Genomic DNA, 27,791 nt, shown 5'->3' on the forward strand with positions numbered 1-27,791 from the left:
TGCACGCTGATGGCTATCGAAATGCGTACGCCAGCGTGTAGATCGTGGGCAGTCGTGCAAAGCTCTCACTTTCACCCGCTGTCTTCTTATGGTTTGGCTTTTTCTTCCGTCAGATATTGCGATAGGGGCCGCGTGCCGGGTTGAAACTCGCGTGGGGTTTTTGCTTGTGGTCGTTGTTTATTTGTTTGGCTTTTTGTTTATTTGGGTTATCTTTTTGGCTTTTTTTTTTCAATCTAGAGGATATGAATTTTCTTGATTTCATACATGACTGGTTTTTTTATAAGTATAACTTCACTGTCAGTATACCTTTCTCTCTCTCTCTCTCTCTCTCTCTCTCTCTCTCTCTCTCTCTCTCTCTCTCTCTCTCTATATATATATATATATATATATATATATATATATATATATATATATATATATATATTTTTTTTGAAGAGATCCAGTACAATGGGGAATTTTTGAAAGTAGTTTATCATGTATACATATTATATATATATATATATATATATATATATATATACATATTATATATATATATATATATATATATATATATATATATATATATATATATATATACATGTGTGTGTATAAAACTAAGCACACCCCAACAGGATACTCATTCGTGACATATTACCAAATATTTAAAATTATTTTCAAACACTAAAGGTAGATAAAATGGTTGGCAGATGAAATTATACATGACTTATGAAGCTCTTGTCTATTTTTCTGATTTATCTAGAGGTGTTTTTGGGAATAAGCAGGACTTCTATGAAGAACCAAAGCTCCAGAAAAGAAATGCAATGGAGGACTTACATTCTGAATTGCCGGAGAACCAGTAATTCTCAGAAACATGAAATTGACACGTGATTCACACATTGGGTCCTTTGGTGGAGTGGAGGAGGAGGAGGAGGAGGAGGAGGAGGAGGAGGAGGAGGAAGGGGGAGTGGAGATGGATAGATGATGGGAGGAGCTGGGAGAGAGATTCTATTCCTTGATGTATGAAATTAATGTGTCAGTTCATGGAAAGGTTTTTTTATGACAAATCACGACCGCCTACGTGCGGGGTAGAGAGAGAGAGAGAGAGAGAGAGAGAGAGAGAGAGAGAGAGAGAGAGAGAGAGAGAGAGATCTTGGAGAAATGTGGTATACGTGTGTGTGCAAATGTGTAATCTTACTGTGTGCTTCAGTACTTTAATTTCATCTCGCCTTAAGGAGAAACCGTAGACTTGCTCTCTTTGCATGAGAGAGAGAGAGAGAGAGAGAGAGAGAGAGAGAGAGAGAGAGAGAGATGGGGAAATTCTTGAGTGATAGTGTAGGCTGTCTTGGGCGTAAATGAATGAAAGTTCGCGCGCGCGTGAGAGACGAAAGAGATTGTGAATGGTTTTTGCATTCTCTTCCAACAAAGAGAGAAAGTTGTACATTTGTCAACGAGAAAGCTCCGGTTGCATTCGCCATTTGTAAAAGTGCGAGTAACAGTGACCGTGAATACTAATAATACATAATTTTATGATTAAAATGATACTTGAAGTTTATTCCGTTGCTTCGAATTTCACGCATGTTGCAGTGCAGGCAGAGGAGCATCTGTTGATGGTTGTGAACCCCTTGAGAGAGGAGATATTCTTCTGATGGCATAAGATTGACGTCATCACTTTCTCGTCGCTACTGTTAAACAAGTAAAATGTGCGCCGAAGTTTCTTCTGCGCAATCGAGTTTTCTGCACTGCGTATAATCAAGGCCGCCGAAAATAGATCTGTCTTTCGGTGGTCTCAGTATAATGCCGTATGAGCCGCGGCCGGTGAAACTTTAACCACGGGACGGTGGTGGCCTAGCCTATATCGTTGGCAGAAGCACGATTATGGCTGACTTTAACCTTATATAAAATATGAACTACTGAGGCTAGAGGGCTGCAATTTGGTATGTTTGATGATTGGAGGTGGATGGCCAACATGCCAATTTGCAGCCCTCTAGCCTCAGTAGTTTTTAAGATCTGATGGCGGACAGAAAAAGTGCGGACAGAAAAAAGTGCGGACAGAATAAAGTGCGGTCGGACTGACAAACCCGGCGCAATAGTTTTCTTGTACAGAAAACTAAAACTGCAGTGCTCATAACTTCAAAATGATGGCAGTGTAAGAGAGATATTTGAGATGTCAAGTCCCATATGCAAGGACGTTACGTACCCTAGAAATTCAGACCCATCTTCTGTCATTCTGGGCACTTAAATATAGGTGTCATTGGAAAGACAGGTCTCTCAATTTGAGAGAGAGAGAGAGAGAGAGAGAGAGAGAGAGAGAGAGAGAGAGAGAGAGAGGTGTTGGGGGCGCCAGGGAGGATTTTAATGAAGTCGAGCACAGATTTTAAAGGCCACCTTTGATAGTGCCGACTCGATGTAAGTCATTTCGCCGGAGAGAGAGAGAGAGAGAGAGAGAAGGTAAATCTTCTGAAGGTTATCATCACCACCTGATCTTCATAAGAAGGTGATGATTTACAAGTCAGTAACCTTGGCTCGATCTTTGTATAGCTAGTTGCGAGGGAGGAAGATTTTCCTGACGTAATTTTCCTTCGCGATCTGGTGCCTACCAGACGTGAGGTAAACGTGTTTGGAAGGCTGTGATTTTATTTATGCGTTAGTAATCAGATGTTTATCGTTACTGGCATTTTTAACGCCTTCAAACGGTGGGCTTGTTCCCTATGAATAGGGTTCATCTTCTGAATAATAATAATAATAATAATAATAATAATAATAATAATAATCAAAATAATAATAAAATAGGTGAAGGTAACGTAATTGTAATTTGAAATATTTTTAATTGATCTCATATATTTAACTGCAAGGATGCAGGGAAGATTATTAATATTTTTTGCTATTTTTAAATATTCTGTAGAACACGTTATTCTGTTTGTCATTCATAAATACACCTACATGTGTGAATTTGAGAATTTTCCCAATCAGTTGCATAATTTTAAAGGTAAGAATGATTTTGGCAAGTTAAATTTTATAATTGAATTTAAGTAATGATATTATTTTTTTTTTCCTTTCAAGGCATCCATTATTCACCCCAAAAGCTTCTTGCTTTATCCGAACATATAATTCAGTTTTGATAAATGAATATGTTTGCCTTTACGTCGATTATATTATGGCAATTAATCCAAGAGATTGATTAAGCTTATGATATTATTAAATATATTCAAAATGTATATATTTTTAGTTTTGTCATTCTTAAATATCAGGACCTTGGGTAAGATGTTTGTGTAAAAACACATTCGAAATGTATAAAATTTCTGTTTTGACATTCTTAAATATCAGGATCTTGGATAAGATGTTTGTGTAAAACTTCACAACGGGTCCAGACACTCACAAACTTCTCAAGGTCGTTTTGACATTTCTTAAACTTCTGAAGAAGTCGACATGTTGCCAACATGTCGGTGACACTTTTGGTGTTGTTAAACTTTCTCACGAAGTTAGGACAACAGTCAGTAATTGCGCGATTATTAAACGGCCTTCTAGAAAACTGTCCTAGCTACAACCCTTTCATTCCTTTTACTGTACCCCTTCATATTCTCTCTCTTCCATTTTATTTTCCACCCTCGCCTAACAATTATTTCGACATTATTTTCAGCGCTGAATGACCTCGTAGGTTCCAGCGCATGGCCTTTGGCCTAAATTTTAAATTCCAATTCTTGAAGGTTATGATAGGGAATGAACTGTCATGAAAGGTTTGTCGTTAGAGGTTGTGGGCGGGGTTTTTAGGGGCGTGGGCGATGTATTGTGTCGTGGCCGTGAATTTGAGCGCTGGATGATGTCTTGGTTTGTGGGCGGGGTGAGGAAGCAAACCGTGCATTTACTCCATTTGATTCTTTTGGGCGTGTAAGCTAACGGATTCCCATTTGGCTCCCGTGGGCGTGATCACAGTTATAGTCAAACTGCTATTTGGTTGCTACGGGCGTGATCGTGATTGCTATTTGGTTGCCACTGGCGTGTTCATATTTAGGCCGTAATTTGGTTGCTACGGGCGTGTGCGTATGCAGACGCCCATATGATTGCTGTGGGCGTGTTCATACTTAGATGCCCATTTGGATGCTACGGGCGTATGCACAGACTAACACCCATATGATTGCTGTAGGCGTGTTTACATTTATACCCGCATTTACCTGCTGCGGGCGTTTGCACAGAGTGACGCCCACTTGATCGCTGCAGACGCGTGCAAGAATGATTCACTCCAATGAGGTGGGCGTATACGATTACCTCATCGAGGCTCTCCATGTTTTTAACTGGGAAATCGTGGCCTGTATCAAAGTAATGTTTTATTTTATTTTCTCTTCTCTTCTTTCTCAAGAACCAGCTGTGACCAGCGTCTGTTGACTGACTCTTAGACGCAACTTTTTTGCCTAGAAGATCAAACTGTGATCTGTTTAAGAGAGAGAGAGAGAGAGAGAGAGAGAGAGAGAGAGAGAGAGAGAGAGAGAGAGAGAGAGAGAGAGTAGTTACTAGAAAATTTGGAAAGAGAGGAGAAGAGAGAGTGAGAGTTAGATATTCCTTTGCAAGTCACTGTTGCAGAGAGAGAGAGAGAGAGAGAGAGTGAGTGAGTTGTCACATCGTGTTAGCTAAGCAGCTAAACTTAACTCAGTGGGTGAGGGGGAGAAAGATCGAGGCTGTTTTGCGAGAAATTTAGAACAGATGAAGTCAGCCACTTAGAAAAGTAGTGGGTTTTGGAAAGGTAATTCTTCCCCTGTCAGACCTGGTGGGCTGAAGGAGTTCAAGTGGAGCTGTTAGAGAGGTCTAATCTTGCTGCTACTACTACTACGACTAATAGAGTATCTGTGGTGGTGTGTAGGTGAGCCGATAGAGAGGTCTAATCTTTCTACTACTACTACAAGAGCATCTGTAGTGATGTCGGAGTTCCTTGTCTAAGGAACCGATTTCTTTGAAGAAGAATTAGACAACAAACGCCAGTAGGGACGAACGGGCATAAACAGAGACACGCTAAAGAGGATATAAGCATAACAAGCAAAATGATGATGCTTTAATGAGTAGGCATGACAGATTATAATGAGGATGAATCCTGGTAAAATAAAATAGCAGTTGTGGCTTAATGAAAATCAAATCTAGGTCTTGATATCACTTACGATTAGGCTGCTTATTGAAATAAGAGAAAGTTAATCTTAGGAATTACATGCTACAGTATCTTAACCAGCCTGATAATTTAGAATAGTCTTAGGCATGGAAAGCAGCGGCGTCGCTATGGGGGGCTCCTTGGGGGGCCCGGGCCCCCCCAGCCAGAAATTCCCTTTGTAGCTAAACTTTAACCCTTACATTATTCGATACATTTGCATATAATAAGAATTGAAAATTAATTGAAAATTGAGCTCCTATCATTTCAAATACAGGTTTACTAATTACTAATACTATAATTTTCCTTCATTCACATGGAGATATATATATATATATATATATATATATATATATATATATATATATATATATATATATATATATATATATATATATATATGTTCGAGAATAGTATATTCTACTAATTACAGAATTGGTACATTAGTTTTGTGTAATTTTCTTTAGCACCCCCAAAAAATATCTTGGCCCACCTAGGCCCCACCCCCCGGGATGGAATGCCAGCTACGCCACTGATGGAAAGTAAAATATGATGGAGAACCCAGATAATTTAGAATAGACATAGGTTTGGAAAATGTAGCTAATTGTAAGACTTGAGTCACATAATCACAACATGTCGCAAATGACTCTGAACTCAGTTTTAGTGGTTTGGTGTTGGCCAACTGTGAAATCACAGACCCCTAATCCGCTTAGAAAAGAAAATAAAAAAAACAGTTACGGCTGGGAAAGGCGGTAGGGTGGGTGTTCCGCAGGTGTGTGCCTGTGTCCTTGTTTGTTCGTTCGTTCGTTTGTGCCCCCCCAGATAAGGTGGGATTAAGGACAAGGACTACCAGCCCTTTCTTCTTCTCCTGATGATGATTCATCTCCCGCCTTCATCTCTCATCTATTGTTCCCCAGTGGAAGTTAAGTCAGTGGAAGACTGTGTTTATGGAAAGACAATGTGTATGGTGACTTTTGGTTTTCATATTTTCATTTTACTTCTTCTTCTTCTTCTTCTTCTTCTTCTTCTTCTTCTTCTTCTTCTTCTTCTTCTTCTTCTTCTTCTTCTTCTTCTTCTTATTATTATTATTATTATTATTATTATTATTATTATTATTATTATTATTATTATTAGTGACATTGTGCATACATTTATATGAGACAAGACCAAAAGTCTGCCATTTTTTAGTAAGCTTCCACTCGATAGATGGCCCATATGTGACAAAGAGCTGATAAGAATTATAAGAGAACAGATAAAGAGCAATAAAAAGATAAAAATAAACAGATAATTGAATGACAACCAGTTCTTCTCATTATTTACTTCATTCTTCTGACAATCGATTCATAGTGCAACTGCGAGGTTTTCCTCCTGCTACACCTTTCAAATCTTTCAGAGCTGAATGAGACTCATAGGTCCCAGCTCTTGGTCATTGGCCTAAAATCTATATTATATTCCATTCCATTCTAAATTTACCACTGCTAGATACTGTTGTATCTCTTGCAAATAGTTGATGTGTAAGCAAGATTTGAATATGATATTGATTTATTGGTATTTTAAAAATGGGATATTTAAATTATATTTGTTTTGACACGTAAATTAGGTATTAAGAATACTTAGATATTCATTGCAGAAATTTTAGATTTAGATAACCAGAAACTTGTATGCATATTATAACAACTTTAGAGACTTCAAGATGATCGAAAGAAAATATTTGTGCGTTGTGCAACTTTTATTTATTTTTAAGATATTTTAAAATCACTGGGAAAAAATGAAGAAAAAATATTTCTGTTTTATATGAACACCAACAAAACCTTTTTCCTTATTTTTTTACATTTGACTCTAATAAGACAGTGATTAGAAGTTTTTTTTTTTATCTTGCCTTATTATTTCTTCTGTTATTGTAAGATGCTAATTCTCTTTTGCAGGTGAGCAGACTGATTCTGATGCAGGTCCCTCTAAATCGAAAATAAAGGTATGGATAGTGTAAACTCTATAATGGAGTGTATATATATATATATATATATATATATATATATATATATATATATATATATATATATATATATATATATATATATATATATATATATATATATATATATATATATATATATATATATATATATATATATATATATATATATATATATATATATATATATATATAGATGCATGACTTCAGTATATAAGCTGAATACCACTGGAAAATGGCAGGCAGAAGTTCAGTACCAAGTGCTTTCACGTGTTGTTTATTCAGGCATCGTCGGGGCACAATTTTTTTTTTTTTCGGCCCTGACGATGCGTGAATAAACAACACGTGAAAGCGCTTGGTACTGAACTTCGGCCTGTCATTTTCCTGTGGTATTGCTTATATATATATATATATATATATATATATATATATATATATATATATATATATATATATATATATATATATATATATATATATATAATAAAGACAAAATCCACGAAGGAAAGAGTAACAACGGAGTGCTGCAAGGCCTTTCGACTTACACTAGGCCTTTACTTAGCAGACTGAAGAAATATGAAAATAAGTTTACAAAGAAGGCTCGTATAAATGACAGATGGGGATTACAGAGGAAAAAAATATGTGCCTGGAATCCAACACAATTAAAGGATTAGCAGACATATCAAAACAAGGCTAATATTTGAGAGATTTTACAAAGGATTAGTCTCAATGGCTCAGAAGCAAGGACAGGACAATTAAAAGATTATACAAGGAAGGTGACTGACCACCTAAAAATGTTATAATAAAAAAATATACAACTCAGTGAATTATAACAATTTTACAGGGTGAACATTTTTAACAAAAAAAATCATATTAAACATACGAATACATAGAAAAATATATATATAAGGTAACTAATTTTTAATTAAGTCAGGGCTTAGATTAATATTCCGACTGGAATTAAGCTGTATAATAGCAGATTCTAAAAGATTTCGAGAAGAGAATCGTTTGACCTGGCAATCACTGAACTTTCAGTCGAATTTATCCTGTGAGAGTTTTCACTGAAATGAATGAATATATCATTGGGTGTTTGTCCAGTTTTGACTGAATATTTATGCTGCTTAATCCGTACATCCAAATCCTTGCTGGACTGGCAGATATTAAAAGAGGGGGCAGTCCAAACATGGAATTTTATATATTATGTTGTTTTCCTTTGGGCTATTTTTTATTAACATTCCTTTTATTGTGTTATTATAGGAAAAAACGAGGTTGATATTAAAAGATTTTAGCAATGATTTTATGTTTTCAAAACCACTAAAATAAGGCAAGCTAAGAATGTTCTTAGGAGTTTCTTTCTCCATGTTACTTTCACTGTAAAACTTTTTGTGGGCTTTATTATTACGAAATATATATAGTATATATATGTGAAGGATAACATAAATCTGTCCCTATTTTTCTTATGTATTTGATTTCTTGATCCAAATACTGAGGACCGACAATGCGCAATTCTCTTAAAAACATAGAATAAAAAATGGATATTTTTATATTAAGGTGATGGCCCGAATAGATATGGACATATTAGTTCATTTGTATTCAGGCCATCGCCTTAATATCTACCTTTCGGTGGTCTCGGTATAATACTGTATGAGCCGCGGCCCATGAAACTTTAACCACGGCTCGATGGTGGCCTGTACTATATCATTGAGGGTAGAGGGCTGCAATTTGGTAAGTTTGATGACTGGAGTGTGGATGATCAACATACCAATTTGTAGCCCTCTAGCCTTAGTGGTTTTTAAGATCTAAGAGCGGACAGAAAAGTGCGGACGGACAGACAAAGCCGGCACAATCGTTTCCTCTCACAGAAGGCAAGAGAAAAAGAGTAATTGTTCATTTACAAAGAACTACAACTGTTTTATTGGCTGGTTCCCGAGGGAAGGTCAGGAAAAGTGGGTGTAGTCTTGGAGGAAGGAATAAAACAATTTGTGGATAGATGACGAAACAGAGCCTCAGTCAAGGAAAAAATTTTGAAAGACGCATGAAAATATGAGTGGTATTTCATTGTTATCATTTTTTGTTACGATGAAGTCATAGATAGGAAAGAATATTTTAATATATTTGCATTGTCTTTGGTGGCTGTAACAACAATAAAGTTAACCTTTTGTTGTAAAGTCGCTTACATAGCTGGTATACCAGAGACTGAACTCTGATCAGGCTTCAGAAAGGTATTTGCCACAGTCAGCACTTGGCTACTGAAGCAGAGGAAGTGTTCAGTAAGCGATCACTTAGTTGCTTTTTGCTGAAACGACCCTTTCTCTCTACTCCTTAGGGAAATTATTGCCGTCAGTGCACCTCACGTGGTACACTGCAGGCATTACTGAAGGGACGCTGCAAAAAACGTCCCTTCTGCTGTAGTTGTACCCATTTTTACCCTTTTACTGAACTCCGTTCCCCTTTTCTCTCTTCAGTCTTGCTCTCCAACACCTCAAACCGTTACTTCACTTTTAGATCCTTTTATTTCATCTCCTTTATTTTCTGAATCTCTCTGAATCTCTTTATCTTGCTGTCCCGCCACTCTAACTCCCCCTTTTCGCTCTCTTGAGCGCTGAATGGCTGAGAGTGCCCGAGTGCTTGGTGTGATAGCATCAATTTCGTAAATCAGTCAATTCTTACCTTCCATATTCCATTGTTCCTTGTCCTTGTTCTCCTTCCCTCTATTCCTGCCGTTTCCCAAATATCTCTGCTCTAAGTTGCTCTAGAGGACAGTATAGAGTTGCTCTAGGGGACGGTACAGAGTTGCTCTAAAGGACAGTATAGGTTTGATCTACAGGCCAGTACAGAGTTGCTCTAAAGGAACAGTATAGATTTGATCTACAGGCCAGTATAGAGTTGCTCTAAAGGAACAGTATAAAGTTGCTCTAAAGGAAAGTGTAGAATTGCTCTAGAGAACAGTACAGAGTTGCTCTAAAGGAAAGTGTAGAATTGCTCTAGAGAACAGTACAGAGTTGCTCTAAAGGAAAGTGTAGAATTGCTCTAGAGAACAGTACAGAGTTGCTCTAAAGGACAGAATAGAGTTCTTGCATCTTTGACCTCCATCTCTGAACAGGGGTTTCTGTGATAGCAAAAACTTGACGCGAATGTGAGACGGGGTTAGTGGAAGGCCACACTCACTTTCCCGCAGGTCGGAATTTCAACCAGCAAATGATTATCTTGATTGAGATTGTTTTTTTGTCTCAAAGCAAGATTTCTCTTATTTTTGAGTCCATAATTTTAATTTTCAGTTTCGTTTATGAGATATTCCTAGGTCATCACACTGTCCTCTCTCTCTCTCTCTCGTTTTTGTCCCAAGTTAAAGCAAAGTTCTCTTATTTTTGCGTCCATCATTTTAATTTTCAATTTCGTCAATAAAATATTCCTAGATCATCACGCTGTTCTCTCTCTCTCTCTCTCTCTCTCTCTCTCTCTCTCTCTCTCTCTCTCTCTCTCTCTGATGCATTTGACATTTACTACCATAAACTATGAATAATCCAAAGGAACAAGTTAACAGTATATGAGGTAATGCAATTTCAGAACTCTCCCTGCTGCAAACTGACATTATAAATAATGGGTTTATATAAACGCTTTTTCAGTATTAATCTAGTATATGCAGTTAAAAAAAATACTATCAAGCTAAATGTCACACGGAGCTAGGAAGTCTAAAGACGACCGATTTCTGTAGCATAAAATGTTCAGATAAATCTGAAATATCCCAGTGAGACTGACTTGTGGGTATAGATGTCCAACTGGGTACATATGGCCTGAATAATTGCCCTAATCAAAATGTCACGGAATGCAAAATACCCCCAGATTAACATTTCAAGTAGGAAAACCCTGAACTAACTATGTGTTTTATGCTGGTGCTTTAAAATGGCCCGGCAAATGTCAGATGTCATGGAAGGAGGCTTTAATTTTGTATGTGAGAGGAAAAGTTAGTATGTTTTGCGTAATTATATATATATATATATATATTTTTTTTTTTTTTTTTATTTTTTTTTTTTTTTACCTTGGGAATCACTTACACACAAAAGGGGTTATACATGATGAGTGCATCTGTCCTGATCGAGATTCGAACTTGGGCCTTTTTGGTTTTATACATAGATGACAGTGAGTTCTCCGCTCATTTTATATATATATATATATATATATATATATATATATATATATATATATATATATATATATATATATATATATATATATATATTATATATATATATTTTATATGTATATATGTATGCATGTATATACAACACCAAGCTGTTTGTCTGAAGGGGGTTACCACTCAAGAAAAGCAACTATCACTGTCACATCACCATTAAACTACTGAGTCCTGGATGAACCCTCGTGTGCAGAAAACTATCCCAAAAGTATTTTCTTCGTTCACTTGAAGAAAAGGCTCATTGGCAGCTTGTTGAGAACCTCTACACTATTGTGACTTTTTTTTTTTGTCTTCCGGCGACGCAGATGAAATTAAATAATCTCATCCTAGAAGTATTCTGTAGTGCGGTTAATAATAATAATAATAATAATAATAATAATAATAATAATAATAATAATAATAATACCTGTGAAATGTTATTTTAATTTTCTTCAACAAAATGTTCCTCCACCATCACCTTATCCCGTCTCTCTCTCTCTCTCTCTCTCTCTCTCTCTCTCTCTCTCTCTCTCTCTCTCTCTCTCTCTCTACGTACTGTCAAAACTCTCTCTATAACCTGACATTGTAAATAATGGGTAGGCAGGGGAACTGTAGGGTAGGGGAGACATCCACCCTCCCCCTGCAAACCGGTTTGTCCGCCCCAGGTGGGGGTGGGGTATGTAGGAGATCGGAAGGGTAGGGAAGGCATCCACCCTCCTCTTGCAAAGCTGTTTGTCCGCCCCAGGTGGGGGCGGGATTGGTAGGGGATCGGGAAGGTAAGGGAGGCATCCACCCTCCTCCTGCAAACCTGTTTGTCCGTCCAGGGTAGGCAGCAGCCCCGGGTTCCAGCGCGCGCCAACACGCTCGTAATAGTAATAGCGTTTCATGCCGGGTGATCGAGGTGAATATCCAACAGAAATGCGATGCGTGTTGTTCTTCAGCAGTGTTCGCTGTGTGTATGATTTGTGGCGCTGTTTTGGGGGGCCACGTTCCGAATGCATAATGAACTCGGAATTTGAAACCTGTTGTGTTATATCCCGTCTGCTGCTTACTACAATGCATACGTCTGTGTAGAGCTAGGTCTCGTTGAAAGCGTTGTTTGTTGTTTGTTCAGTTTTTGTTCTTTGTGTGTGTGCGTGTGTGTGTCTGTGTGGTTTTGTCCTTTTAAACTCTGTGCACTGAATCCGGTTCCATTCCAGAATGCGTTCGTTTTTTGTGTCGTGTTGCAACCATGTCAGATTTTCATTTTGATTTCTGCAGACTCAATCTTTTATAGTTTCATGTTCGTGTCATTCGCTTGGAAATCTTGGAAATGGTTCATTTTATTTTTAGAAATGATTATGAAGTCTTACTGAACTTCTGCTTGTCTGTAAAATTAATATTATATATTATATTATATATAATATTATATACTTTTTTCGTAAACTATTGACAGTACAGTGACATCAATAACACAACATAAATCTCCTTTGAGATGGACGCTAAGCAATGTTATTATTACTAATCGCGCTCTTCCAAGAATTGAGACAACTGATAGCGCAGTTATGCCACCAATAAAGCTGATAAATATCTTAAACTGTCAGACAGGAGATAGCGTTATGATAGCAAATTTAATGCTGGTAAATATTCCATAATCTGAAGTGATAGATAGCACGTTGGTGCTATCAGTAATACAAGTAAAAGTCTTGTGCATTCTCTGACTGATGTTTATCAGTAAAAGCCTTTTACTCTGACACTGGTGATAGATGTGTCCCATTACCTTCTGTAAAATTTGAATGAACACCATAATATTCTTTGGAAGCTTGAAGAATTTCAAGTCAGTGGCCCCTGTGGTGGGCTTGTTCCATACGAATAGGGTTCGTCTTCTGAATAATAATAATAATAATAATAATAATAATAATAATAATAATAATAATAATAATAATAATTGATTAAAAAAAAGACTTATACTCTGACATGGTTGACGCCAGAGTGCACCTCGCGCGGTGCACCGTAGGCATTACTGAAGGTTCTTTGCAGCGTCCCTTCCAAGGCCCCTAGCTGCAAACCCTTTCATTCCTTTTACTGTACCTCCATTCATATTCTCTTTCTTCCATCTTGCTGCCCACCCTCTCCTAAACAGTTGTTTCATAGTGCAACTGCTTTGAGGTTTTCCTCCTGTTACACCTTTCAGGCCTACCTACTCACAGTTTCCGTTTCAGCGCTGAATGACCTCGTAGGCGCCAGCGCTTGGCCTAAATTCCATATTCCATTCCAGTAGGACCGACTGAAATTCCTTTGCATTCCGCGAGATTGATGAGAACTTCATTGTCATCATCGCCACTTACGAAAGTAAGGATGATGATTACGCTATCTGAATTGCTTGCGTTACTCAACGATTGTGTGCCGACAGTGCAGGTGTCAGCAACCTTTGGAGTTGTGACGCCAGATAAGTGGTTTTCAAGGTGACAGGATCGATAGTTCTCTCTCTCTCTCTCTCTCTTATTTGATTTGGTTCTTGTCGAACTCTTGTACCTGATATTTTTGTTCTTTTTGCTAACTTTGTATGAGAGAGAGAGAGAGAGAGAGAGAGAGAGAGAGAGAGAGAGAGAGAGAGAGAGATAATAACAGTAATATCATTCAACGTCATTCAAACCTATCAATAAAGGTCGTTGGCTAATTATTCACAGGTTACGAACATTGATTATTATTATTATTATTATTATTATTATTATTATTATTATTATTATTATTATTATTATTATTGTTATTATTATTATTATTAAGGAACAGCATGTCCTTATATCAGTAACTATAGTCAGAGCAGTAATCGAGAGAGAGGCTTTAATTTACTCTCTCTCTCTCTCTCTCTCTCTCTCTCTCTCTCTCTCTCTCTCTCTCTCTCTCTCTCTCTCTCTCCTCCGCTGGCTCAGAAGAGACGGGGCATAAGAGGGTGCTAATTCATAAGGTCTGGTTTAGCACATGGCCAGAGGTGTGGGTATACGACGTTGGCATTGGGCCATCAGAGGTTACCTTTGCAGAAAATACTGGGGTACTTGTCTTCCTTGTTTGAGGTCTCTCTCTCTCTCTCTCTCTCTCTCTCTCTCTCTCTCTCTCTCTCTCTCTCTCTCTCTCTCTCTCAGGATGAATTCGCTAATCGGTTTTGAAGTGCATTGGTTCAGGCCTGTAGAGGCCAAGGAACCATTATTTATCATTATCATCTCTCTCTCTCTCTCTCTCTCTCTCTCTCTCTCTCTCTCTCTCTCTCTCTCTGGATGAATTTATCAATTTGTTTTGAAGAATTGTTTTGTCTAGAAACCTAGGAACAGTGCTCTCTCTCTCTCTCTCTCTCTCTCTCTCTCTCTCTCTCTCTCTCTCTCTCTCTCTCTCTCTCTCTCTCTCATCCAAAGGACATTTACTAGAAATACGCATTTCTCCGCATTTCTCCAGTGAAAGTAATAGGCAACAAAAACGCTCTCTCTCTCTCTCTCTCTCTCTCTCTCTCTCTCTCTCTCTCTCTCTCTCTCTCTCTCTCTCTCTCTCATCCAAAAGACATTTACTAAATACGCATTTCTCCAATGAAAGTAATTGGCAACAAAAACGCTCTCTCTCTCTCTCTCTCTCTCTCTCTCTCTCTCTCTCTCTCTCTCTCTCTCTCTCTCTCTCTCTCTCTCTTTGTCATGACCGTGTTTCCGTTATACCCAGAATTGCGGTGGTCATTGCATACCCTTTCTTCTAATCGCCCAACATTCCAAGTATTGTCTTTCCTGTTTAGATCTTATCAGAGAGAGAGAGAGAGAGAGAGAGAGAGAGAGAGAGAGAGAGAGGTGATAAATCACTGTTCTTAGGTCTCTAGACAAAACATGATTCTTCAAAACGAATAAATTCGCCCTGAGAGAGAGAGAGAGAGAGAGAGAGAGAGAGAGAGAGAGAGAGAGAGAGAGAGAGAGAGAGAGAGAGAGTAAATGTCTTTTGGATAAAGGTTGCTTGATATATCTGCCTACCTCTCTATCTTTCGGCCGGTATTCTTTCATAAAGATCGGACTATATTCATGTTTGAAAATGCCCTGTGGTATTCAATTCCTCCCCCGTTCTACCGTAACGCCTAAAGTTCCTTTCACACTTGGCTGAGTTATGCAAATTATGAACTCGGGAAAACATAGTTTTTTTTTTTCCTTGGCGGTAAATATCCCCAGGCGATATCTAAGACGCTCGTGTCTTCCTTCTGATTGGCTGACGCGTTGGAGTAGCAAGGAGTGATAACGTCCTCATTTTTAAATACCGCATTATCGTGATTAATGTCCAGGAATGTTATCCTAGCATCGCTATCTGAAATAATTTTGTTAACGAACGCGAGTTTGTAATCAAATATCGTATATTTTGTAAATAAAAACAAGTAAAAAATGCGCTGAGGTTTCTTCGGCACAATCGAGTTTTCTGCACAGCATACATAACGCTGTATGGAACTTTCAGCCACGGCCCATGAAACTCGGCCGTGGTCGCATGGTGGCCTCTGTTGTTGGTACCTGTAGCGATGCCTTAAACAGAATAAAAACTACTGAGGCTAGAGGGCTGCAATTTGGTATGTTTGATGACTGGAGGGTGGATGATCAACATACCAATTTACAGCCCTCTAGCCTCTAGCCTCAGTAGTTTTTAAGATCTGAGGGCGGAGAGATAGAGTGCGGACGGACAGACAAAGCCGTCACAATAGTTTTCTTTAACAGAGGACTAAAAAGCAGTTGGAGGATATATGAACAAAAAATTATCTCGTCTCTGAGCCACAGATCAAGATTAGCAGAATAAGCATAATAAACTAACTTGAAAACTCACTATCCACGGCAGCAGTTATCAAAACAATAGCAGCCTTGATAACATCAACAACAAGTGAATTCTAAAAGAGCAAGGCCTTTTAGATCTTTGGTCTCAATTATTATTATTATTATTATTATTATTATTATTATTATTATTATTATTATGAAGAACCCTATTCATATGGAACAACCCCACCACAGGGGCCATTGACTTGAAATTCTTGAAGCTTCTAAAGAATATTGCGGTGTTCATTCGAAAGAAGTACCAGAAAGCAATGGGGAATAGAGAAAGAAGAGATCAATTATTATTATTATTATTATTATTATTATTATTATTATTATTATTATTATTATTATTATTATTGCCAAGAGATTCACAATTTCGTGAAAAACAATCTGTGTAATAAAACTCCACGGTGTTCCTGAAGTGTTCGAAAGTCTTTGTTTATTTTGCACAGTAATATATTTACTATATAATTGTGGAGTTTTATTACGCAGATTATTATTATTAATATTAATTTTCAGAAGATGAACCCTATTCATATGGACAAGCCCACCCGAGGGGCCACTGACTTGAAATTTTGCAAGTATTGTGGTGTTCATTCGAAAGAGGGTAACAGAAGATAATGGAAAAATACAGAAAAGAGTGAGATCAGTTATTAGAAACACAGATGAATTAACAAATGAATAAACATAAATCAAAATGTAAGTAAAATATTAAAATGGAAGGCGAGAATAGTATTAGGATAGTAATGTGTCCCATCTTCGTCTGAACTTGTGGGAGGCTGTTCCACAGCTCAGCTCTAGGACGCCGAGAGAGAAGGATTTACTGGAAATCCCCAGATTGCAAGAAGGCGAAGAGTTCGTGAGGACTCCTTGGTGGCAAACAATGAACTCTGGAAGGGATCGAAGGCTGGGAGATATGTAAAAATGTCAGCAGGCTGAAAATCATATCACAAGGACAATGTGAAGATGATTTTAGCAGGGGCTATCGGAAGTGGAGATAATTATTTTGTAAATTGTTCGTACGTAAATATGTTTGTAAGACGAGATGAAAATAAAAACATAAATTTAAATGAATGGACCTTTTACTCCGTTTATTGGCGTTAATGAAACGATATATATACGGATATATATATATATATGTATATACATATATATATATATATATATATATATATATATATATATATATATATATATATATATATATATATATATATATATATATATATATATATATATATATATATATATATATATATAAATATATATATATATATATATATATATATATATATATATATATATATATATAAATGTCACGCTTGCGAACTCGAAACTTTCAAGAACTCGCGACAAGTTATCGACATGTTGGCAACCGTTGCTAGATCGCCGCTACTCGCAACAAACACTTGGATCCCTTAGTAACTCAAGACAAGACTATAAGATCGAAAATCCCACTTGAATCAAAGGGAGTCTGATTCTTCATTGTTTCTGTCAAGGAGGCCTTCAATTAGGTGTCCATTTGATTGATATTGTTATGGCTAGTGTAGGTACTGGAGAGAATGATTCTCTCTCTCTCTCTCTCTCTCTCTCTCTCTCTCTCGATCGATCGAAAATTTTATATCTCTAATGTAATCTGATTTATCACCTTGTATAAAACATAAATTTGTAAGATTCTCTCTCTCTCTCTCTCTCTCTCTCTCTCTCTCTCTCTCTCTCTCTCTCTCTCTCTCTCTCTCTCTCTCTCTCTCAGGTGAAAGGAAAGTGACGATGAAAGCTGAAGGGAGAGAGGAATGGAATCTAGGAATGTTACCTTAGAAAGTGAACAAGAATGTGAGGGCTAACAAAAATAAGATTTTTTGAGATTTGTCGAAAGTTAGGGAGCTGAAAATAATCAAAGAATGAAACATCAAAAACAGTTGAATCGGGAATAAAGCGACTTAGCAAGGATGAGAATCTGGTATATGAAGTAGGTATGAAAACGATTTAGGAATGCTGTGAATCAGGAAATTTCGGTGGGTGAAAAACTAATTGAAATAACCTTGTTCTTTGACTCTTGGTCTCTTATTGGAGGTCCCCCGTCAGTGCACCTCATGCGGTGCACTGTAGGCATTACTTAAGGTTCTTTGCGGCGTGCCTTCCTTAGGCCCCTAGCTGCAACCCCTTTCGTTCCTTTTACTGTACCTTCTTTCATATTCTCTTTCTTTCATCTTATTTTGTACAGTCTCCTACTGAGAGAATAAAGTCCATCTTTGCATGTAAGTGTTGTTTCCCCTCAGCGTAAGTCTTAACTTCATTCCCCTGTTGTTTCCTGATGGCATTACTTTGGATTCTTAACTGTAAGTTTCATCGATATCACAGTGTTGTTTTCCTGGTTACAAATGGACAGCAAAAACCTTGTCATGTCAACCTCTTTCTCTAGTGGCTGTGCCCTGGTACTATAGGGAATCCTAGGGGGTCCTACGGATTCCTAGGGGGTCCTAGGGAGTCCTACGGATTCCTAGGGACAGGCATATGTCATGCAAGACAACGATTATCATTTGCAGTCAGGAAGTCCTGTGGACGTCATGTATCCTTTACAAAGAATGAAAGAAAGAGAGAGAGAGAGAGAGAGAGAGAGAGAGAGAGAGAGAGAGAGAGAGAGAGAGAGACCATTGAAGGAGAAGACTCCTTTACAAAAAACAAGAGGCAAAAAGAGAGAAAGAGTCCATTGTAGGAAATGGAGGTCCATTCTGGTCTCGATGCCCCTTTGTGATATGAAATAAAAGCAAGGTTTTGTTTTTGTTTGGTTCATATCAGTTTTGAAATAATATTCCTTTCATTATTATTATTATTATTATTATTATTATTATTATTATTATTATTATTATTGTTGTTGTTGCTCAGAAGATGAACCCTATTCACAAGGAACAAGCCCATAAAAGGGCCCACTGACTTGAAATTCTTCAAGCTTCCGAAGAGTATTGTGGTGTTCATTCGAAAGAAGTAACAGAATGTAATGGGAACTGCAGAGAGAGAGGAGATCAATTATTGGAAAAACAGATAAATTAACAAATGAATGAATAAATATATAAATATATATAGTAAATTATTAAAATGGTGTTTGCAATGTTTGTACTTCAGTGTTTGTATTTGAATGATAAATTTTTCTTAATTCTCATCACACATCCATAAAACGCATTAACAGCCGAAAACAGAAAGTGGCAACTCAGTTTTACTCATTCTGATAATTTGTTTACAAGTCTTGGATTCGAGCCTATAAATATTTTGTCATACAAGGGGCGGATCGTTGGAAAAACATCACAACAGAGGCGGCTACATTCATCCTTTCACTGTTGAATTTAGAGATAAACCTTTTGCCAGAATTGCCCAGAAACTCAGGTGCTTCTTGTTCTAATCAGAGGACACATCAGCAAAGCCCAGTCTCCCCCACACACACTGCGCCACTCACCTTTATTTTAAGCACCCTTTTGCACTTCCAAAATACTATGGACCTTCCATCCTTAAACCCTTTTCAAACTATTTAGCCAGCACTGACTCTGTCTTTCTCTGTATTCCTCCTAAACATTGTGAGCTACACTTGTCACCAACCTATTGCCTTCCATTCTCTCCAGATGCCCAAACCATCCGGGAACTCTGTCATATTTTTTTCGTTAATGATAGCCTTTTTTTGAGTCCTTTGTATCCGTATGTCTCGTCATTTAGTATATTTGTGTATACTTGATTAGCAATGGTATGCTCTTATTTGTGTTATGTTAATTTTTTCCATAGGTCTTAATCCATAATTTTATATATATATATATATATATATACCTGTAATTAACAAAATAATAAAAATGTTGAAACTAATTCTTCACATTAGAATTAATTCAGTCACATACATCGGGACATCCAAAAACACTCCCGTAGAGGCCTTAGTAATGGCCTTAGCAGTTATCATATAATTAATTTAGCAGCATTCCTATTTAATACCAGTAGGGTAGGCTTTGAGGATTTTGGCAGTGGTCCAAGTAACGGCGAAAAGTCTAAAGAAAATCAGTAGTAATGTCGTTTAATTGGCATCATAAATAGTTATGATGCCAAGTAATGTATTGAAGAATAATTTATCTAGTAGTGGTCTTAGTAATGGTAACTCTCCTCTGAGCTCTATAAATGACCCTAGTGGTAATGTCCTTGACGTCTCTCTCTCTCTCTCTCTCTCTCTCTCTCTCTCTCTCTCTCTCTCTCTCTCTCTCTCTCTCTCTCTCAAATCAAGTAATGGCCGCAATAAAACTCAACTGGCACATCCAGGGGCTCTTATTCAATCGAACCTCAGTAGTAACGGTCTAGGTAACGGCCCTGTGATTCATCAAGTAACCTCCATCGTCGTCGACTAAAGTACTGGCCTCAGGAACGTCCAGGAGTGTCACGTTGGATGTTGAAGGCTGCTGTTGCATTGAGAGAGAGAGAGAGAGAGAGAGAGAGAGAGGGACAATCTGTTGCTCTTCCAGGCTGATGTTGTTTCACCTCTCGCCGGAGGCCTCGCTGGCCTTGAGAAGAGAGAAACAACACAGAAAAAGGGGGAACGCGAAGGCGAACAACACTGTGTAGAGAAGGGAGGAAGGGAACAGCAACAAGAAGTTGTTTGAGGAGGAGGACAGCATTAACGTCGAGAACAACATGCGAGAAGAACAGGGATAGCAAGAGAAGCAACTAGGAAAACAAGGCGAAGGAGAACAACAAACAACGAGAGAAGCAACTAGGAAAACAACACTACGAAGAAAGGAAGACTTGGAGGAGGAGGAGGAAAAACAACACAGAGTTTCTCGAGAGGAATAGGAGAGTAAATGAAAAAACAACGAATTACAAGAAAACAGCGACAGGAAATTAAGAACCGAAAGGAAATAGAATATCACGAGGAAAAATATAAGGAGGAAAAAAGCGCATGAGAACCAGGAGGAAATGGAATTGAGGAAAAGTATCAGGAGGAAAAATGACAGCAAGTGACATTGAAGTCCTGTGGCCTCATTGCTCTCTGTTTCTTTGTCCGATAGTAGGAGAAGATAGGTCTGGTGATTTGCATATGGGAAGGGGGTGGGGGTTGGGTGGGAGGGGTAGATGGGGAGGGGTGATATGTAAGGGGAGATGTGAGGTAACTAAATCACCCCTTCCTCACTTTTTCTTTTTTACTTGGCTGTTGTTATTATTATTATTATTATTATTATTATTATTATTATTATTATTATTATTATTATTATTATTAGTTGGTTTTCCAGCCAGTGCTTTTATCTACTTTTCTTGGTCAAGATGCGACTGGGTGACCACGCTGTAATATTAAATGCCGTTGGCATATAACCTCCCCCCTTTTGCCCCACCTGTGTAGGAACAGGTGCAAACTCGCTCTTTATCACACCTGGTTATGAAAGGGACTGGTAACGCCTAGAGTCACGTTATTTATGAGGAAAACGTAAATAACTGTCAAACAATATCTGGACTAAAATTATTGCTACGTAGCTACTGAGAAGTCATTATTATTATTATTATTATTATTATTATTATTATTATTATTATTATTATTATTATTATTATTATGTACGAATCTACTTCGTTGTAATTTCTGAAGGAAGTACTTCATTTCTTCGGCGGCGGGAGAGAGGAGAGAGAGAGAGAGAGAGAGAGAGAGAGAGAGAGAGCTGATTGCTCAGAAGATATGAAGATGTGAATTCATAAAGAAGAACTAATCGCGTCTCTCTCTCTCTCTCTCTCTCTCTCTCTCTCTCTCTCTCTCTCTCTCTCTCTCTCCCCCTTTGACCAAATTTCCCATTAGTAATGGAACATCTGAATTCATACGACTTTAAAAACTATTGAATTGGAATGGAAGGATTAGAGTTAGAGAGAGAGAGAGAGAGAGAAAGAGAGAGATAGAGTTTTTTGCTGGCGTCGCCGCGGTATTATACCCGACAGTTTTGCGTCATTTTTGCCGCGTACGGTACAAATATCTTCAACAATGAAACCATCTTGTCACTGTGTGTCTACGGGGTTTCTATTATTACGCTAAAATTCTCATGAATTTTGTCTTATTTTTTGTGTATATTATGCAATTCGTGATTACAGAACTTGCTGTAACCCAGTGTTGTCGTAAGGGCTTAACAAAGGCTGCTACGCCGTTGAATTTTTGTAAGTTCTTGCATGCGTTTGCGTAATTTTTTTTCTCCTATTAAAGAGTAATTTTATTCTCCTACTAAAGAGGACAGCTGAGAATCATTGCATCATATGATCTGTGGAAATTAGGTGATGGAACAAAGCCTTTTTTTTTTTATATTATTTTTTGTTGTTGTTATGTTCTTATTTCGAAGTGTGATGTTACTTTCAATCATCGCAGGTTTTCTGACTTGCTTATAGCAAATTTTTTGTTTTTATAATTAAATTTATTAAATATATACTGTCCTTTCTGTGTGTGTGTGTGTTTTGTCACAAAGGTCTTTTACTAAGTATAAGTTTATATTTTAGTGTAGCTTCAAATAAATGCTTCTTCTTCTACTTAATAATAATAATAATAATAATAATAATAATAATAATAATAATAATAATAATAATAATAATAATAATAATAATTTGTAAAGTGTGCACTTTTTAATGTTAGTTTGTAACAAAAATTCTAACAAATAATCTTTATGCATTTTTGATCCCTGACCTGTAAGATTGACCTTGACTTAGACCATATCTGCACTTGGGCATCGTCAATGCACTGTGCACGCCAAATTTAATCTATTTTAGAATGACCCAGCAAACAGGCATCATTAATGGATTGTTTGACAAACGTGAACTCTCAAAGCTATGGCCAAGCTTAAATCTTATTTGACCCTTGACCTTTTAATATGATCTTTATCTCCCTCTGTGCCTTAGCTTCATTAGTGAAGTCACTGTGTCGTTGCAGAGTTATAGCCAAGTTTAAATTCCTTTGACCCTTGACCCTGAGCGTAACCTTGACCTCAGTGTACACATCGGCTCATTAGTGGAGTATGTATCCCAAATATGAAGTCCATATCTCGTTCAGCTCAAAGGTTTCGACAAAGGTTAAATTCCTGATGCCTCTCAAAGGTCAGAATTTACATTCCACTATCCACCAAAATGTATTCAGTACCTTGCCAGTCATATGATAATTCTTCGTCTGTTGCCAAGGCTGAGTCCAGAGGTCCATACCGGGCCTCTTACTCCCTCGGATCAGGGTCATCATCAGTGTAGAATGAAATCTAAATTTAAAGCTTTGCGTGTCCGAGTTCTGGTATATTCTGCCAGCTTCTGTGTTTTTTAACTCTTGTTGTAAACTCTCTCTTCTTCAACCCTTCTTTCCAACTGCCTGACTTTCAGGTATGTGAGCTAAAACTTTTTATCTGTAAATAATATTACACAAGGTCTTAAAAACTTCCGAGGCTAGAGGGCTGCAAATTGGTATGTTGATCATCCACCCTCCAATCACCAGCTATACCAAATTGCAACGCTCTAACCTTGGTAATTTTTATTTTATTTAAGGTTAAAGTTAGCCATGATCGTGCGTCTGGTAGCACTTTCCGGGGGCGTGCGACGCACCCCAACTCTACCGCGTCTGGGGAGCAACTGAAACGTTACCGGTCGTAGCTGATAGTTTTATACAGCATTATACGTTGTACAGAAAACTCGATTGCTCAGAAGAAACTTTGGCGCATTTTTTACTTGTTGAAGTTGGGTCTCATTGCTGGTAAGTGATAAGATTTTTGCAACCTTTTTTATTTGGGGGGGAGGGGTGGTTAGAAGGGACCTTCAGCTATGGATGGTCGAGATTTCATATTTGGCTTCCATAATCCATTAATGAAAAGATTTTCAGAAGAAATTCTTTGTCAATGTCAAGACAATGCTTAGAGGTCAAAGATTGAAAAGGAATCAACCCTTGGCCGTAACTTGTGATATCAGTGCCGAAGTCAAGGTCAGGGTCATATTTCTGGGTCGAATGTCAGAGAGGACTTTTGTTTATGTTTTGGCTCAGCTTTTTTTTTTATTTAACTGTTGTTAGCAGTCTACACAATAAAGTTTTTTTAATAAAGGCAGGCCTTGTGTCTGGCAACAAGTGATTAGATTTTGGGAGAGATAGAAATTTAACTTTAGGGAAGGAGGGACCTTCTAGTGCTAGGCCTTAGTGGAGGTTTTCGTTCTCTAAACACTCCTGTAGTTATAAAATTTATTGTTGTTGGTTCTACAGCTAAAGTTTTAGTTTTGTTATATTTATATATATATATATATATATATATATATATATATATATATATATATATATATATATATATATATATATATATATATGTGTGTGTGTGTGTGTGTGTGTGTGTGTGTGTGTGTGTGTGTGAGAGAGAGAGAGTGAGAGAGAGAGAGAGAGAGAAGATTATCTGTGCATATGTGCACGTAGTTTTGTTCATAAATATTCAGTTCTCTTACGCACTCAACATTATTATTATTGTCTGTAGAATAAAGTTTGCAGTTGCCGGCAGAACTTGTTTTCTTCTTCTTCTTTTCTTCTTCTTCTTCTTCTTCTTCTTCTTCTTCTTCTTCTTGTTTTGTGATCATTTGTCATTGTCGAAAGTGTCTGGTTGCCTGTGATACTTTCGTTGGTGGTGCTTAGGTTTTTTTCCTTTGGATTTTGTAAATGTTTTCTTCTTTTAGGAGTTATCTTTGCTTTCTTGTGGACTGTTTAGATGTGTGTTGAAGAGAGAGAGAGAGAGAGAGAGAGAGAGAGAGAGAGAGAGAATGTTGATGTTGAGAATGGAAGCTTCTGCAACAAAACAAAATTAACAGCGGAAAATATAGATCGACACTCGGAGAAAGAGAGAGAGAGAGATCATATTCTGTAACCAAGTAAAATCTGAGAGAGAGAGAGACAGTGAGAGAGAGAGACCGTATTCTGTAGCCAAGTAAAATCTGAGAGAGAGAGAGAGAGAGAGAGAGAGAGAGAGAGAGAGATTACGATAGTTTGGACATAAGCGTATCCGTTGTCAGGGAGATTTCAATTGCACAATCCTTACGAATGCTAAACAGTGTATCCTTGGCCTTAGATAATGGGGTCCAATGTACACTTGCCTGTTATTTTGTATTTATTGCACGATTTTTATTATTTATTTTCATCTCAGTAATTATTATTATTATTATTATTATTATTATTATTATTATTATTGTTATTGTTTTTTCAGTTCTTATGATATTAGTATTATTTGAGTTATCAACATTTATATTAGTTATTTTATCACAAATATACAAAGACGGAGTTAAGAAATTAGACGTGGTCAATAATTCAGTGAGTGATTTCACATTATTATACAACTGGTTTTCTCTCTCTCTCTCTCTCTCAGTATTCTGATTAGTTATGAAATCTCTCTCTCTCTCTCTCTCTCTCTCTCTCTCTCTCTCTCTCTCTCTCTTGTATTCTGATTAGTTATGAAATGCTCTCTCTCTCTCTCTCTCTCTCTCTCTCTCTCTCTCTCTCTCTCTCTCTCTCTCTCTCTCTCTCTCAAATTCTGATTTTGATTAGTTACGAAATACTGTAACAATATCTCTCTCTCTCTCTCTCTCTCTCTCTCTCTCTCTCTCTCTCTCTCTCTCAGAATTCTGATTTTGATTAGTTACGAAATACTGTAACAATCTCTCTCTCTCTCTCTCTCTCTCTCTCTCTCTCTCTCTCTCTCTCTCTCTCTCTCAGAATTCTGATTTTGATTAGTTACGAAATACTGTAACATCTCTCTCTCTCTCTCTCTCTCTCTCTCTCTCTCTCTCTCTCTCTCTCTCTCTCTCTCTCTCTCTCTCTCTCAGAATTCTGATTTTGATTAGTTACGAAATACTGTAACAATCTCTCTCTCTCTCTCTCTCTCTCTCTCTCTCTCTCTCTCTCTCTCTCTCTCTCTCTCTCTCTCAAATTCTGATTTTGATTAGTTATCTGTAACAATATCTCTCTCTCTCTCTCTTGAGTCTTTTGTTATTACGAAATACTGTAACAATATTTCTTCTCTTGCATTTCTTCCTCTCGTTGCTCGTTTATTCTGATTTTGATTAGTTATGAAAATACTGTAACATCTCTCTCTCTCTCTCTCTCTCTCTCTCCGCCCTGGGTTTACTCAAATGGATGAATTCATAGCAGGGGAGGATAGTGTTGAATACTTTCCAAGTTCTTAAGTTTTCGTTTTTATTTTTTTTTTTTTTTTATCTCAGCCAGTAGGATGAATCTCATCTCGAGATTTTGTTAAACGCTCTCGTGTTCTCAGGCACACACACACACATTTTTATATATATTGTGTATGTTTGTATTTTTAACTGAATCACGAAAATATGGCAACCCCGTGATGAATTTACTCAAATGGATGATTTCATAGCAGAAACAACGGGAGTGTGTTGAATAGGCCTTTCGACAAAGTTCTTAAGTTTTCAGAGTTTTTATTTTTTTTTTTTTTTATGCAGCCAGTAGGATGAATTCATCCCGAGATTTTGTTAAACTTGCGTGTTCTCAGGCACACACACACACATACACACATATATATATATATATATATATATATATATATATATATATATATATATATATATATATATATATATATATATATATATATATCATGTTGAAATGAACACATGGGAACGTTTTTCACAGAAATAAAATTTTGGTTCACATCAGGACCGAACCTCGGTCTTTCAAGTGGGGGTCCAGGGCGTTAGCAATTCGTCCGCACAGGAATCAGAAATTTATATATTTATATATATTTTATATACATAGATAGATAAATAGATATAATATGTATGCATACAGTGTCTGTAGTAACATATACACACATGCAAATCTCCTTACACTCTAAAAAGAAAGAAAATCGAACGAAGGCGTTTATAAAAAAGAACATCGCTCAATCAGAAAATCATACGACGATTCCTTTCGAATTCATTAAAACTGTGTACTGTCATTAAGCCTCGGCAGGAGCGGAAGTCAGATGGGCCAACGGAAGCCTATCTCCCAATTAGGCGATACAGAGGGCCTCTCTGAGAGGCATAGAGAGGCTGATATAGCCGGCCTCTTTATTGAAGCCAAGAGCTCTCCCGCGTTTAGCTATTATTTCATTTCTCTCTCTCTCTCTCTCTCTCTCTCTCTCTCTCTCTCTCTCTCTCTCTCTCTCTCTCTAGCTATACTTTATGTCTCTCTCTCTCTCTCTCTCTCTCTCTCTCTCTCTCTCTCTCTCTCTCTCTCTCTCTCTCTCTCTCGATGCGCGTTTCAACTTTACTGTCATTAATTATTCGGGCTCCTGTTCTGTCTGTCTGTCTCCCAGTGTGTGTGTGTGTGTGTTGCAGCATTGCCATAATTAATTAGATCTCTCTCTCTCTCTCTCTCTCTCTCTCTCTCTCTCTCTCTCTCTCTCTCTCTCTCTCTCTCTCTCTCTCTCATATATATTCAATTTTATATGCCATTGTTTGTTTTTTCTTTGGGTTTTGTGTTGTCTTTTTTTTGCTTTTTCTCTTGTGGGATTGTTTAGCTGTGTGTTGAAGAGAGAGAGAGAGAGAGAGAGAGAGAGAGAGAGAGAGAGAGAGAGAGAGAGAGAGGACTTCTTTCAAATGAACACCATATTCTATGAGAGATTGAATTTTCAGTCAATAACCCCTTTGGTGGGCTTGTTCCACATGAATAGGGTTCATCTTCTGAATAATATAATAATAATAATAATAATAATAATAGTAATAAGAAAGCACATTGCTTAA

Source organism: Macrobrachium rosenbergii, chromosome 33, assembly GCF_040412425.1.
Source record: "Macrobrachium rosenbergii isolate ZJJX-2024 chromosome 33, ASM4041242v1, whole genome shotgun sequence".
In the NCBI taxonomy this organism is placed as follows: Eukaryota; Metazoa; Arthropoda; class Malacostraca; order Decapoda; family Palaemonidae; genus Macrobrachium; species Macrobrachium rosenbergii.